A 13,079-nucleotide genomic window follows, 5' to 3' on the forward strand; every position below is an offset into this window, starting at 1 on the left:
TCAAGACTGCCCCTGGGGTGGTAGCAGTGCGTGGTATAAATCAACATAACATAACATGAGTGCCCACGGTCGGCAGGATTCATGGTCATAAACTGCAATGTTGGCTTCACTCTAAGATGGTCACCTGACTAGACTCCTTGTGAGATCTCTGATTAGCATTCTTCCTCGGATTGGTTCCTCCTGTCAGGTGACGCTGACAGCCCTCTTTCTGTGCCTCTACCAGTTGAGTCTGCATGTCCCTGCCTAATTGCATGCTCGTGCTCATAGCTGCATTTCACTACTTTTTCGCCTTTAAAACTGCTCTCAAACTGTTTGTCATTAGATCTTTAATATTAGTTTAACTCCAAGCTATCCAACTGAGGCGGCTTCTTGTGAGAGCTCCAATTAGACCTCTCTCTGGGAGGACTGTGATTGGTACGTCTTGTCAGGTGACTCTGCCAGCGCCCTTTATGCTCTGGCAGCAGTCGCGTCCATACTACTGTTAAGCTCATGGCATCCATAAGGGGCTCACGTCAGTGTGCTTCCGTGCCAGCGCCATTGGTCTGGTGGAAAGTGATGCTTTCATAAGGTGAATTGCTTGTCTAAAACCATTACCCACCCCTGCACCGATCTCTTACCGATTTACTCTTCTATTCCTTTGAATTCTTATAGTAGACACAATCTTATTCAGACTTAGGGTAGTTCTGTTCCCTTTCCCTCCCACCCTCATTTCATGCTGCCCTACTAACCTCCCATTTATTGTACGTCTTCATCACACCCTTCTCTTTCTTCCACTCCCTGCTGGCCATAGCAGGGCATTCCTCATCAAGACTCATTCCTTTCTTATAGAAAGGAAGTGTACAGAATAAAAAAAGAAATTGCCTGGTGATCAGACCAAACAGCAAGTAAGGCAGATGAAGTCTTGATAAGGTTAGGGCTGCTAGAGAAGAGGTCGAGAGTACAGCTGGCATTATGTGCGGGGCAGAAGACTGGAAATAGCTGTATTGACTTTATGTATGATCCTCCTCTGACTGTTATACTGGGACATGGTTTTCTCATACTTCTAGTCCTACGATTCCTCTAGATATTCAACCTCAATACTGGATTGTTCATATTGAACTCCGTGTCCCAGAGGTATTGGTGCTGCTATTATATTTAATTAGCTTCTTAAGTTAAATCTGCCCCTGTCCCCAGAGTTACTGGTGCTCAAATAGTTTTGGTTAAGCTCATGCTCTGCTCTTCATCGTCCATATCCTTGTTACTTCTTTATCGTCCACATGGTACTAACACTGCTTTTAAGGAAAGTCTTATTGAGGCCCTCTCCCATGGTACGCTGACTGTTTCTGCTATTGTTGTTATGGGGGATTTCAATATTTGGGCTGACTCTCTTTCTCTTCCTGTTGTGCATTCTCTTGTGGACAATCATGTCATTTTTAGTCTTGTTCAACTCGACTCGTGCCTTACACATTATGTCAGCCATACTCCGATCTCTTCTTTAGCAGTCCTAACCTGGTCAAAACGATCTGCCTTCTTATGGGCAATTTCTTTTTTTAAATTCTATATACATCCTCTCGCTTCCATCTTTCCAACTCCTCCATCTGTTTCTTCAAGATCTTGCAATACGCTGGGTCTAGAGGATTTCCACAATTTGTTGGGCGGCTCCACAACCTCTGTCTCCTGACCATGGATTGATAACCCTTAACTCCTGGATTAGTGAAGCTCTTAAAGATCTTTTCCAATCAAATAAGTGACTCCTCATTTCATTGTTCCTGCCTTATGGCTTATCCAAGATGTCGGTGGGAAATGTGCAGAACAGACCGGCAACACCAATTACGGTCAGATTGAGTTATAGGGCAATGCCCAAAGGGCTGACTAAACAAGCCAGTGTTGGACGGTTTTGTGGGGCAGTGTGGGCCAGTTAGATGACTTACTGCACTGTGCAGTTGGTATTTTTGGCGAATGCTCCTGATCATAATCTTTAAAATGCACACTTTCCAAAACTTTTTGACGATGTTGCGGCCCCAGGTACAACTTTATAATGATGCCATGAAAAGTCATGAATTGCCATATGCAAATGTGAGCCACATTTTTGGGTGCCGAGCCATTTTTTCCCCAGTCAGAGCCTGGCACTAATACATTCAGTATATCCTAAACTAATGTGACTCCTGCTAGCCAATGAAGCTGCTCACCTCTTGGTCTGGTTGTGCCTTGAGGCAATTCAATGTGCAAGGTGTCGTTTAAAACAAAACCTTACTGGTTAGGGATGCATTCTTTTTGGTCCTCCTCGTGGTTATTTAAACTGAATCACTGCACATAATTGATTCAGAACTGTCAATCATTTCTCTCTGAATCGGACAGTGAAATGCATCCACCCCTGTGCTTCAGCACATCCCTAAGACTAACGAGTGGAGTCATAGGTGGAGCTGCAGCCGGTAATTATCTGTTACACTCATCCCACTCGTCATAATTACAAGAGCACACCAACCTAACTCCTATATGATGATGCCTACTTTTCTTAGCTTACCACTGATCAATCACTCGCCCACTCTCTTTAGCTGTTATGCATTGTATTTTTTCGTGCACCACAAATCATATTTATGAGAGAGGAATTACAGTTATGTGTGACCAGTTTCCGGTCCAGACTTTTGACTCCTTCCAAACCCATTTAAATTCATAAAATCATGGATGCAGAAGACAATCGAATCTGCAGCTTCACCATGTAAAAATCATTCACTGTGTGTATGCAACATGATCAGACCATTCACTGTATCCAGTACTGCAGTCCTGGCTAACAGTGCTTTGCATGCTGGTACATCTAGCCCACAGACTCTTAATAGGATGACATGGTTACACTTAGCAAATGCTGCTCTGCCCTTTGGGAAGGGCCTTACTAACCATGTGTTAGTGTATGTCTCTTTCTGTCCTCTTGCCACACTAATATACATTCTCAGGACATCAGTTAGTTTATCACACTTTAATTTTATTAAGTTTCACTTTCAATCCTGATGCCAGAGCATGATATAAAAACAAATATTGTACTTTTCTTTTATTGTTCATCGTGTGGACAATATGTTGATTAGCTGTATCCGGTGTATAATATTCCGAGCTAGCTCTAACACTGATCTCGCACTTTCTCTCACTGTCTCACTCGCCCCTCTCGCTTTTGTTTCCTGTATCTCTCCTACTCGATTTCCTTCTGTAAGTCTCTTAATGAAATATTGTCCAGTGCTCACAGAAAAAAGAAGTCATAGGCTTTAATCTAATTGTGACGTTTTACAATAATTAAGGACAATTTGAGAGACAACAGTGTGTATTGTTGGCAAAGAAGCTAATAAAAAGGAAAGTAATTGTTTTAAAATTGTAAAATTACTATTTTTTAATGTTACATTGTTAATTTCTAATGACCACTTGCAGTATATATATTGTAGTTGTAACAAGAACATTATGCTTGACTTACTGAGCAAAGCACATTATCAAACTCTAAAAAGCCATTTCAAATATATCCTATTTCATTCTTTCAGAATCTCCCCTGAAAAAGGGGAAATAGCACCAATGAGGTTCCCTGGCTGCTTTGCATAAGAACAAATAGTTTTGGGAAAATAAGAATAACCACAGATCTTTATATATGAGCAATATGCTTGTGATATAACGGGTGCATACTTGAATCACTATGTATATACTGCACACTGGGTTTGGTGCCCATTTCATGTTTAAAAACACTCACTCTAACATTAAAGTGTTTATAACCATGAACCATATAGCCATTCGGACAGCCTCACGATTCAGACATTTGTCACCACGCTTTAGAAGAGGATGGGCAGAGGGTACGGTAAGGATGTCTGTGCATATGGGGTTGTGCTCATGTCCAGTCTTGAATGCAGATACATTCTGCACTATATAGATATAGATATGTACAGACAAAAGAGGGGCGGCAAGGGCACGACTCTGGGTCGTACCTGCAATCAGCCCAACAGTCCAACACACCAGTGATGTTCTTCTCCAAGTGTGCTTTCTTGCTTCAGCAATCTTCAGGGAGGCAGGTCTGATTCAGTTGTGCAAGGTTGAAACCTTCTGACAAGTACCAGGATATTGCAACAAGGAATTCTGGTAGTTTGGAGCCAGCCAGGATCCAGCTCTCTCCCATTGTTCAATGTTTGCTGTCAATGGGGAGGGAGGTGGTTACCAGCAGTGTGGTACTCCAAAGTCAGGCATAGGTAGTCCAGGTGCAGCCCCTCTCGAGTGCCCGACTCCAGTAACATATACAGACAAATGTTCTGTGGTAGGGTACAAGCTGCACCCTGGGGTGCCTGTGCCTGAATTTGGAGTGCAAAAGTAATCTCTTTACCAACTAATCAACCATTCTGCTCGCAGGTCTGAGAATTACAAGCTAGAAAATTAAATGTGCAAACACTGTGACAGAATGCATTCTGGTGTGGGTTTGAAAGGCCTAGCTTTTTTGATTTTTTATTAATATGAAATGTTGAGGGTAATTCTGTTTCTGAAATGGGAGTTTGCTAATCAGACATCCCTTTCAAAATACTCCATGCCAAAATTATAGTGCACAGCAGGGCAGTCACAAGGGGCGTCCAGAGGGGGAAAACTGTCCCAGGCCTCGCACTCATGAGGGACTTCGCGTGGGAATGGCTGATAGCCTCCTAAAATCGCCTTCCTGTCAGTGACAGTTTAGCAGCATGTGTAGCTGTGCTTACCTGGCCCAGCGCTCATTTGGCCTCGCGCAGAGGGAGGCTGACCCTCTTTCTTCTGTTGAGTGCATAGCTTGCATTGAGCTCAGGAGCTGCTCTGTGCTCAGGTAGAAATTAAATATGAAAACAGGCAGTAGGCAAGTGCAGCCTGCGCAGGTGCTGGCCTGTGGGGATGGTGCGGGTGTGAGGTGGACTGTAACAAAATTGTAACCGTTTTGTCCACGCCGTACACATGGCTCCAGCACTTAGTGCACAGTAGCACGTGGCAACATCACGTGCTACAGTGCCCAGAAACTAGGGCCTAGGCGAGAGTGTGTGGACTTGCTTGTGACTGTCTTGTGCAGTGCAGTAGCATCAGGAGGCCGCGGGCAACAGATTTCTGCCTGGCTAGTGCCGCCATACTTCTTAGGCCTTAGCGACTGTCTCTGGCCGCTGGTTGGCCAACGCGGCTGGCTGCTCGAGTCGTGTCATGTAGTGGGGCTGGATGTCATGCACTGTGGAGTGTTGGCAGCACTGGCCTGACTGCATCAATCAGCAGGTAAGGCACTAGTAAATACATCTATCTGCTTCCTGCCACCTGACACCTGCCCCTCCTGACCTGCTTCTATAGTGCTTGCTAAAGGAAGCTTTAAAGATGGGGAGCAAGTAGGAGGTGCAGTTTTAGGGTGGTCAGCAGGTGGGGGGGGTGGCTGTTGTTGATGACATTCACACATAGACTAACCCACTCATTCAGAATTTTAAAACGCACCTTTTTGTCAAACGAAGCGTCTTGAGCAATTCTACTAGCACGGTGGCGCCAATGTAGGTCAGTTGACTCATTCAGTGTGGAGGGTGCCCTTCGGCACTTGCATTGGGCAAGAAAAAAGCATTGATTTTCAAAATAGAGACATGATCACCAATGTTCCCTCTAAGCTGTGTGCATGTGCGCTTGCCCAGCTTGCTTTTGGGTGCCGCTCAGAAGATTTTTAGCAGCGCACACAGGCAATTCTCACCTATTAAAAAAGATTTAATAAGGCACAAGCCACAGTAATTACCTGGGTGTGTCTGTCTTTTAAATTAAGCAACTAGTCTTGATATTCTGCTCATTTGCATTACACTACTATCCAAGGGTGACTGTAAACACCTAAAATCCCTAACAACAAAATAGACGCACAAGAACTTAAAAGCGAATATGAAAACAAAAATGTTCCCTCCCCACCCATGACCCCTAAACCTGACTCTACCACACCTTTACTTTATGACTCTAACTTCGGCCCAAAACACACTAAGATACTACCAGACAACGTTGACTATTTCTCTCTTGGCTCTGCTAAAGGTTAGCAGACTTGTACCTACATCCACTTTTATGGTTGTTGTAACATGAATAACGGTCACGCGCCAACATTTCTGTAACTCATTGCGCCTTACCAAAAACGTCACCCACACTATCTAATCGTACTACCAGCTCAAATATTGGATACTCACTGTAAGGAAGTGGGCTACTTGGATGTGTAACCTTATCTCATACTTCCTATATTATTTTTTTTACATATGTCACGCAAGTGCTTTGAAGCAGCACCTTTTGCAAGTTAACGGCATTATAAAACTCAAATATTAATTTGCCCTCTAAAGATTTTGAGAAGACAAATGTGATGCTCAGCATCTCCTATTCTAGCATTACTAACATTACCATATAAGTGGAGTGCAACATTGCAATATCATTTACTTGGCCTACAAGGGATAATGGGTATGGACTATGCCTCCGATTAGTCATCCATAGTATCAGGGCACTAGATATTCAGACAGGAGATTGCTTTTCGCACAATCTGTATCGTTTCCAAGCGTTCAGATTTCCTTTGGGCATAGGCCTTCACACATTATAGGGTAACTCGCTTCTAAAAAAAAACTGTTTCACTGAACACTTGTGTAATCCTACACAATGATATAAGGGCGGGGTATGTTGCAAACAATCTATCTAGTATGCATTGCAGAATAATTGTGTACATGCACAGTAATGACTTTCTTAAAATGCACATAATATGTTGAGGCATTAAATATGCCTTGCTTGTAAAGTATTGTGGGTCTGCAAATATCCCAGTGAATGTTTACTGCTACGATCCCTCACTTTTTACAGTGCTCCATCAACTAGTATTGGATACTAGCACAGGGGCCGGGGAAGGCTATGGGTGGAAGAGTACAGGTAATCACTCCTTGCGGGTGATGAACAAATCAGCACATTTAAAAAACCAAGGCAGACGTTTCGGCAGTACACTGAAGGAAATGTGTTGCTTGTTTGCTAAAGGATAGGGAATTCTAGTACTCGTCTAGACAACAGCACCTTCTTTTTCTTTCTATTCTTAGCTGCTGAGGGCTTTTAAATAGAACCATGTGTTGTGTGTATCGTCTCTAGCAGCTCCCTGCATTTTAACTGGTCACAAAGAATTACAGAAGAGGGATCCATAGTTACAGAAGAAGGCACTCAATCAGTTGTATCTGTGATAAATTGATGCTTTTAACTTAAAAGGCATATGTAATGTTCTACAGTAAGGCTCTTATTTAATTGTATCTAGGCTGTGGTGCGGAAGGGTGGGCAAAACTATACACTTTGTGTGCCCTGCCATTTCACTTTCTATGTGTGGGTACATGCAGGGCTCTAATCAGAGTCTGCTCCCTACATGCAGTCAATTAATTTTTCAGGGAGTCAAAAAGTAATTAGCTTTGCCAATAGGGATACTTTCTGATCATTAAAAGATGTCCTTTCCCCGTAAATTTCCTCTTGAGATCGGGCATTAATACTGAGTTCCTTCCTATGCCACTGCTCTACTGGTCACTGATTAAAAGAAATATCAATGGAGCTTTGTGGGTTTAAGCAATGATATGCTCATTGTTTCTCATTTTTGTTAGGCACATTTTCCTTTTTTTAGGGAGTAAAAATTGATGGTGCATATGTCTCTTAGCTGTAAGGCTGGTGTTATTACTACCCACGGGAGAATGTAATGTGGATAGTAAGCATAGGTACAGGAATGTTTGATCTTCATATTCTGAAGGGCAGTTATTCTGGTGCAATTATCATCCTTACACAAATTATTAAAAGCATGTACTTGTGCCCTTGAATTACTTCATTAAAGTGACACTTGAACTCCTATCAGCATGTTTTTGACACATTGCTTTTAATTGCCATTAATCCATCAGAAAATGTTGTATTCTTTCTGAATTTATTGACAGCCACATCAGCTATGCCAAGAGATATTTATGTTTTGTAATAAACAAGGTATTTTACAGTGTCATAAAACATGCTTTTTTTCTCTGCATAGAAGTACGTTTGCAAGGTACTGTGTTAGAAGTTGAAGTTGTAAACTGGTTGAGTTTTCTCTATAATCACATATGACATATTTTATTTTAAAGTATGTGTTTGGAAAAAGTGTTGTAAGATTTGTAAAGAATTGCAGTGGCTGGGAAGAGGAAATTCCTTTCCAAACTCTCTTCTGCAATGGTAGCTCACAGTGGCTTACCTCATTAGTCAGTTGTGCACATGGAAAATAATGTGCGCACAACAGCCAACCAGTTCCGCACATAGAGAAAAATAATTAGAGGGAACATTGATGATCACTTTAAGGCAGCCTTCCCACGCCTTATCATGCCTGATTTGATATTCCCGGGAAAATGTCAAATGCAATATGCAGACGTAGCATGAACGCTGGAATTCCCTAAGGATTGGGGAAACCGATATAAGAGCAGTACAACAAAGTGCCCCGTTAGGTGCGCTTGTGAGTTGTGAATGTTACAATCCTCCTCCTCGAAAACACTCTTGTTTTTTGGGCTATTAAGCCAACACTATTGTATTAAAGTAAAGATAGGGAGGAATGGCATATGAGGAGGGGCACACTGCCTGCAGGTGTTGTTTGGTTGCTTATATGCCCAGCCTTTGACTGCCCATGGTAATGCTAATCCCAATGACAATTCCTGCCCCTCCCCGCCCAAAACACCTCCTCATGGGAACTCTTTGAGCTGGCTTGATCAAGCCTTACCACAAAACTATGCGCTCAAAATGCCCACCAGTTTTTTTTTTGTTAAAGCTGTCTTCTGAGAGTGAATGGTTTAATTGGAGCTGTAAACCTGTCAGGTTCTTCCATACATACCTGTTTGCGGCGCCACTGGCTAAGTGCAGAAAATAAAATGGCCTCACCATATGTTTTGCCCCAGGGTTCAACTTACCCTGTGACAGCTCTGGTGCACAGAGGTGCCTTGCTGTAACCAATCTACTGAAAATTACAGCAATATCTTTGCTATTAGAGAGTTGGTTCAAAAGTCATCTGTGCATTCTTGACAGCTGCAGGGACACAAAGTCACTGCAGGTAGCAGTAGCAATTTATCTTTTTCACCTCTGATCTAAATTATAACAATTGTCTCCCTTAAATAGTCTAGAGGCACATACATTGTTATTTATAAGCTGTGCCTGGTTGTGGCATGGTGACTAAACTGTGCCTGGTTGTGGCATGGTGACTGCTAAGAACACAAAATTATTAAGCCACATCAATTTGTTATCAAAGCAGAGCATACTATAATAGGACTGATGTTTATTGGTGTCTAGACTTCCTGTCTCCACAGCTGCCCTATGGAATAATAGCCAGGAAGTTGCTCATGAGGTTCCACCCTGAGGAACAAAAGCCAGGATGCTGCCCCTTTGATTCCCCATGCAGTAGGTGTCACACATTCCCCCAGGGCAAAGACGCTTCCCCTAGGAGGTCTCCTGGGAATGGTGCTTCTGAGGCAGCATTGACATAACAAAGACAGCCTCGCGTCAGGGTGCTGACCACTGGAGTTACTTTGATGACAGCAGATAGAGTAGATAGAGTAAATTAAATGTGCAAACACTGTGACAGAATGCATTCTGGTGTGGGTTTGAAAGGCCTAGCTTTTTTGATTTTTTATTAATATGAAATGTTGAGGGTAATTCTGTTTCTGAAATGGGAGTTTGCTAATCAGACATCCCTTTCAAAATACTCCATGCCAAAATTATAGTGCACAGCAGGGCAGTCACAAGGGGCGTCCAGAGGGGGAAAACTGTCCCAGGCCTCGCACTCATGAGGGACTTCGCGTGGGAATGGCTGATAGCCTCCTAAAATCGCCTTCCTGTCAGTGACAGTTTAGCAGCATGTGTAGCTGTGCTTACCTGGCCCAGCGCTCATTTGGCCTTGCGCAGAGGGAGGCTGACCCTCTTTCTTCTGTTGAGTGCATAGCTTGCATTGAGCTCAGGAGCTGCTCTGTGCTCAGGTAGAAATTAAATATGAAAACAGGCAGTAGGCAAGTGCAGCCTGCACAGGTGCTGGCCTGTGGGGATGGTGCGGGTGTGAGGTGGACTGTAACAAAATTGTAACCGTTTTGTCCACGCCGTACACATGGCTCCAGCACTTAGTGCACAGTAGCACGTGGCAACATCACGTGCTACAGTGCCCGGAAACTAGGGCCTAGGCGAGAGTGTGTGGACTTGCTTGTGACTGTCTTGTGCAGTGCAGTAGCATCAGGAGGCCGCGGGCAACAGATTTCTGCCTGGCTAGTGCCGCCATACTTCTTAGGCCTTAGCGACTGTCTCTGGCCGCTGGTTGGCCAACGCGGCTGGCTGCTCGAGTCGTGTCATGTAGTGGGGCTGGATGTCATGCACTGTGGAGTGTTGGCAGCACTGGCCTGACTGCATCAATCAGCAGGTAAGGCACTAGTAAATACATCTATCTGCTTCCTGCCACCTGACACCTGCCCCTCCTGACCTGCTTCTATAGTGCTTGCTAAAGGAAGCTTTAAAGATGGGGAGCAAGTAGGAGGTGCAGTTTTAGGGTGGTCAGCAGGTGGGGGGGTGGCTTTTGTTGATGACATTCACACATAGACTAACCCACTCATTCAGAATTTTAAAACGCACCTTTTTGTCAAACGAAGCGTCTTGAGCAATTCTACTAGCACGGTGGCGCCAATGTAGGTCAGTTGACTCATTCAGTGTGGAGGGTGCCCTTCGGCACTTGCATTGGGCAAGAAAAAAGCATTGATTTTCAAAATAGCGACATGATCACCAATGTTCCCACTAAGCTGTGTGCATGTGCGCTTGCCCAGCTTGCTTTTGGGTGCCGCTCAGAAGATTTTTAGCAGCGCACACAGGCAATTCTCACCTATTAAAAAAGATTTAATAAGGCACAAGCCACAGTAATTACCTGGGTGTGTCTGTCTTTTAAATTAAGCAACTAGTCTTGATATTCTGCTCATTTGCATTACACTACTATCCAAGGGTGACTGTAAACACCTAAAATCCCTAACAACAAAATAGACGCACAAGAACTTAAAAGCGAATATGAAAACAAAAATGTTCCCTCCCCACCCATGACCCCTAAACCTGACTCTACCACACCTTTACTTTATGACTCTAACTTCGGCCCAAAACACACTAAGATACTACCAGACAACGTTGACTATTTCTCTCTTGGCTCTGCTAAAGGTTAGCAGACTTGTACCTACATCCACTTTTATGGTTGTTGTAACATGAATAACGGTCACGCGCCAACATTTCTGTAACTCATTGCGCCTTACCAAAAACGTCACCCACACTATCTAATCGTACTACCAGCTCAAATATTGGATACTCACTGTAAGGAAGTGGGCTACTTGGATGTGTAACCTTATCTCATACTTCCTATATTATTTTTTTTACATATGTCACGCAAGTGCTTTGAAGCAGCACCTTTTGCAAGTTAACGGCATTATAAACTCAAATATTAATTTGCCCTCTAAAGATTTTGAGAAGACAAATGTGATGCTCAGCATCTCCTATTCTAGCATTACTAACATTACCATATAAGTGGAGTGCAACATTGCAATATCATTTACTTGGCCTACAAGGGATAATGGGTATGGACTATGCCTCCGATTAGTCATCCATAGTATCAGGGCACTAGATATTCAGACAGGAGATTGCTTTTCGCACAATCTGTATCGTTTCCAAGCGTTCAGATTTCCTTTGGGCATAGGCCTTCACACATTATAGGGTAACTCGCTTCTAAAAAAAAACTGTTTCACTGAACACTTGTGTAATCCTACACAATGATATAAGGGCGGGGTATGTTGCAAACAATCTATCTAGTATGCATTGCAGAATAATTGTGTACATGCACAGTAATGACTTTCTTAAAATGCACATAATATGTTGAGGCATTAAATATGCCTTGCTTGTAAAGTATTGTGGGTCTGCAAATATCCCAGTGAATGTTTACTGCTACGATCCCTCACTTTTTACAGTGCTCCATCAACTAGTATTGGATACTAGCACAGGGGCCGGGGAAGGCTATGGGTGGAAGAGTACAGGTAATCACTCCTTGCGGGTGATGAACAAATCAGCACATTTAAAAAACCAAGGCAGACGTTTCGGCAGTACACTGAAGGAAATGTGTTGCTTGTTTGCTAAAGGATAGGGAATTCTAGTACTCGTCTAGACAACAGCACCTTCTTTTTATTTCTATTCTTAGCTGCTGAGGGCTTTTAAATAGAACCATGTGTTGTGTGTATCGTCTCTAGCAGCTCCCTGCATTTTAACTGGTCACAAAGAATTACAGAAGAGGGATCCATAGTTACAGAAGAAGGCACTCAATCAGTTGTATCTGTGATAAATTGATGCTTTTAACTTAAAAGGCATATGTAATGTTCTACAGTAAGGCTCTTATTTAATTGTATCTAGGCTGTGGTGCGGAAGGGTGGGCAAAACTATACACTTTGTGTGCCCTGCCATTTCACTTTCTATGTGTGGGTACATGCAGGGCTCTAATCAGAGTGTGCTCCCTACATGCAGTCAATTAATTTTTCAGGGAGTCAAAAAGTAATTAGCTTTGCCAATAGGGATACTTTCTGATCATTAAAAGATGTCCTTTCCCCGTAAATTTCCTCTTGAGATCGGGCATTAATACTGAGTTCCTTCCTATGCCACTGCTCTACTGGTCACTGATTAAAAGAAATATCAATGGAGCTTTGTGGGTTTAAGCAATGATATGCTCATTGTTTCTCATTTTTGTTAGGCACATTTTCCTTTTTTTAGGGAGTAAAAATTGATGGTGCATATGTCTCTTAGCTGTAAGGCTGGTGTTATTACTACCCACAGGAGAATGTAATGTGGATAGTAAGCATAGGTACAGGAATGTTTGATCTTCATATTCTGAAGGGCAGTTATTCTGGTGCAATTATCATCCTTACACAAATTATTAAAAGCATGTACTTGTGCCCTTGAATTACTTCATTAAAGTGACACTTGAACTCCTATCAGCATGTTTTTGACACATTGCTTTTAATTGCCATTAATCCATCAGAAAATGTTGTATTCTTTCTGAATTTATTGACAGCCACATCAGCTATGCCAAGAGATATTCATGTTTTGTAATAAACAAGGTA

The 13,079-nt window shown here is 42.8% G+C and overlaps 1 protein-coding gene across 2 annotated transcripts in view; it reads right to left on the reverse strand.

Annotated features, from left to right (window-relative positions):
• Nucleotides 1-13,079, reverse strand: part of LHX6 (LIM homeobox 6) — a 562,516-nt gene that overhangs the window by 17,029 nt on the left and 532,408 nt on the right. The gene's annotated exons all lie outside the window — the stretch shown is intronic.

Source organism: Ambystoma mexicanum, chromosome 8 (assembly GCF_040938575.1).
Source record: "Ambystoma mexicanum isolate Mex_15411 chromosome 8, UKY_AmexF1_1, whole genome shotgun sequence".
NCBI lineage: Eukaryota > Metazoa > Chordata > Amphibia > Caudata > Ambystomatidae > Ambystoma > Ambystoma mexicanum.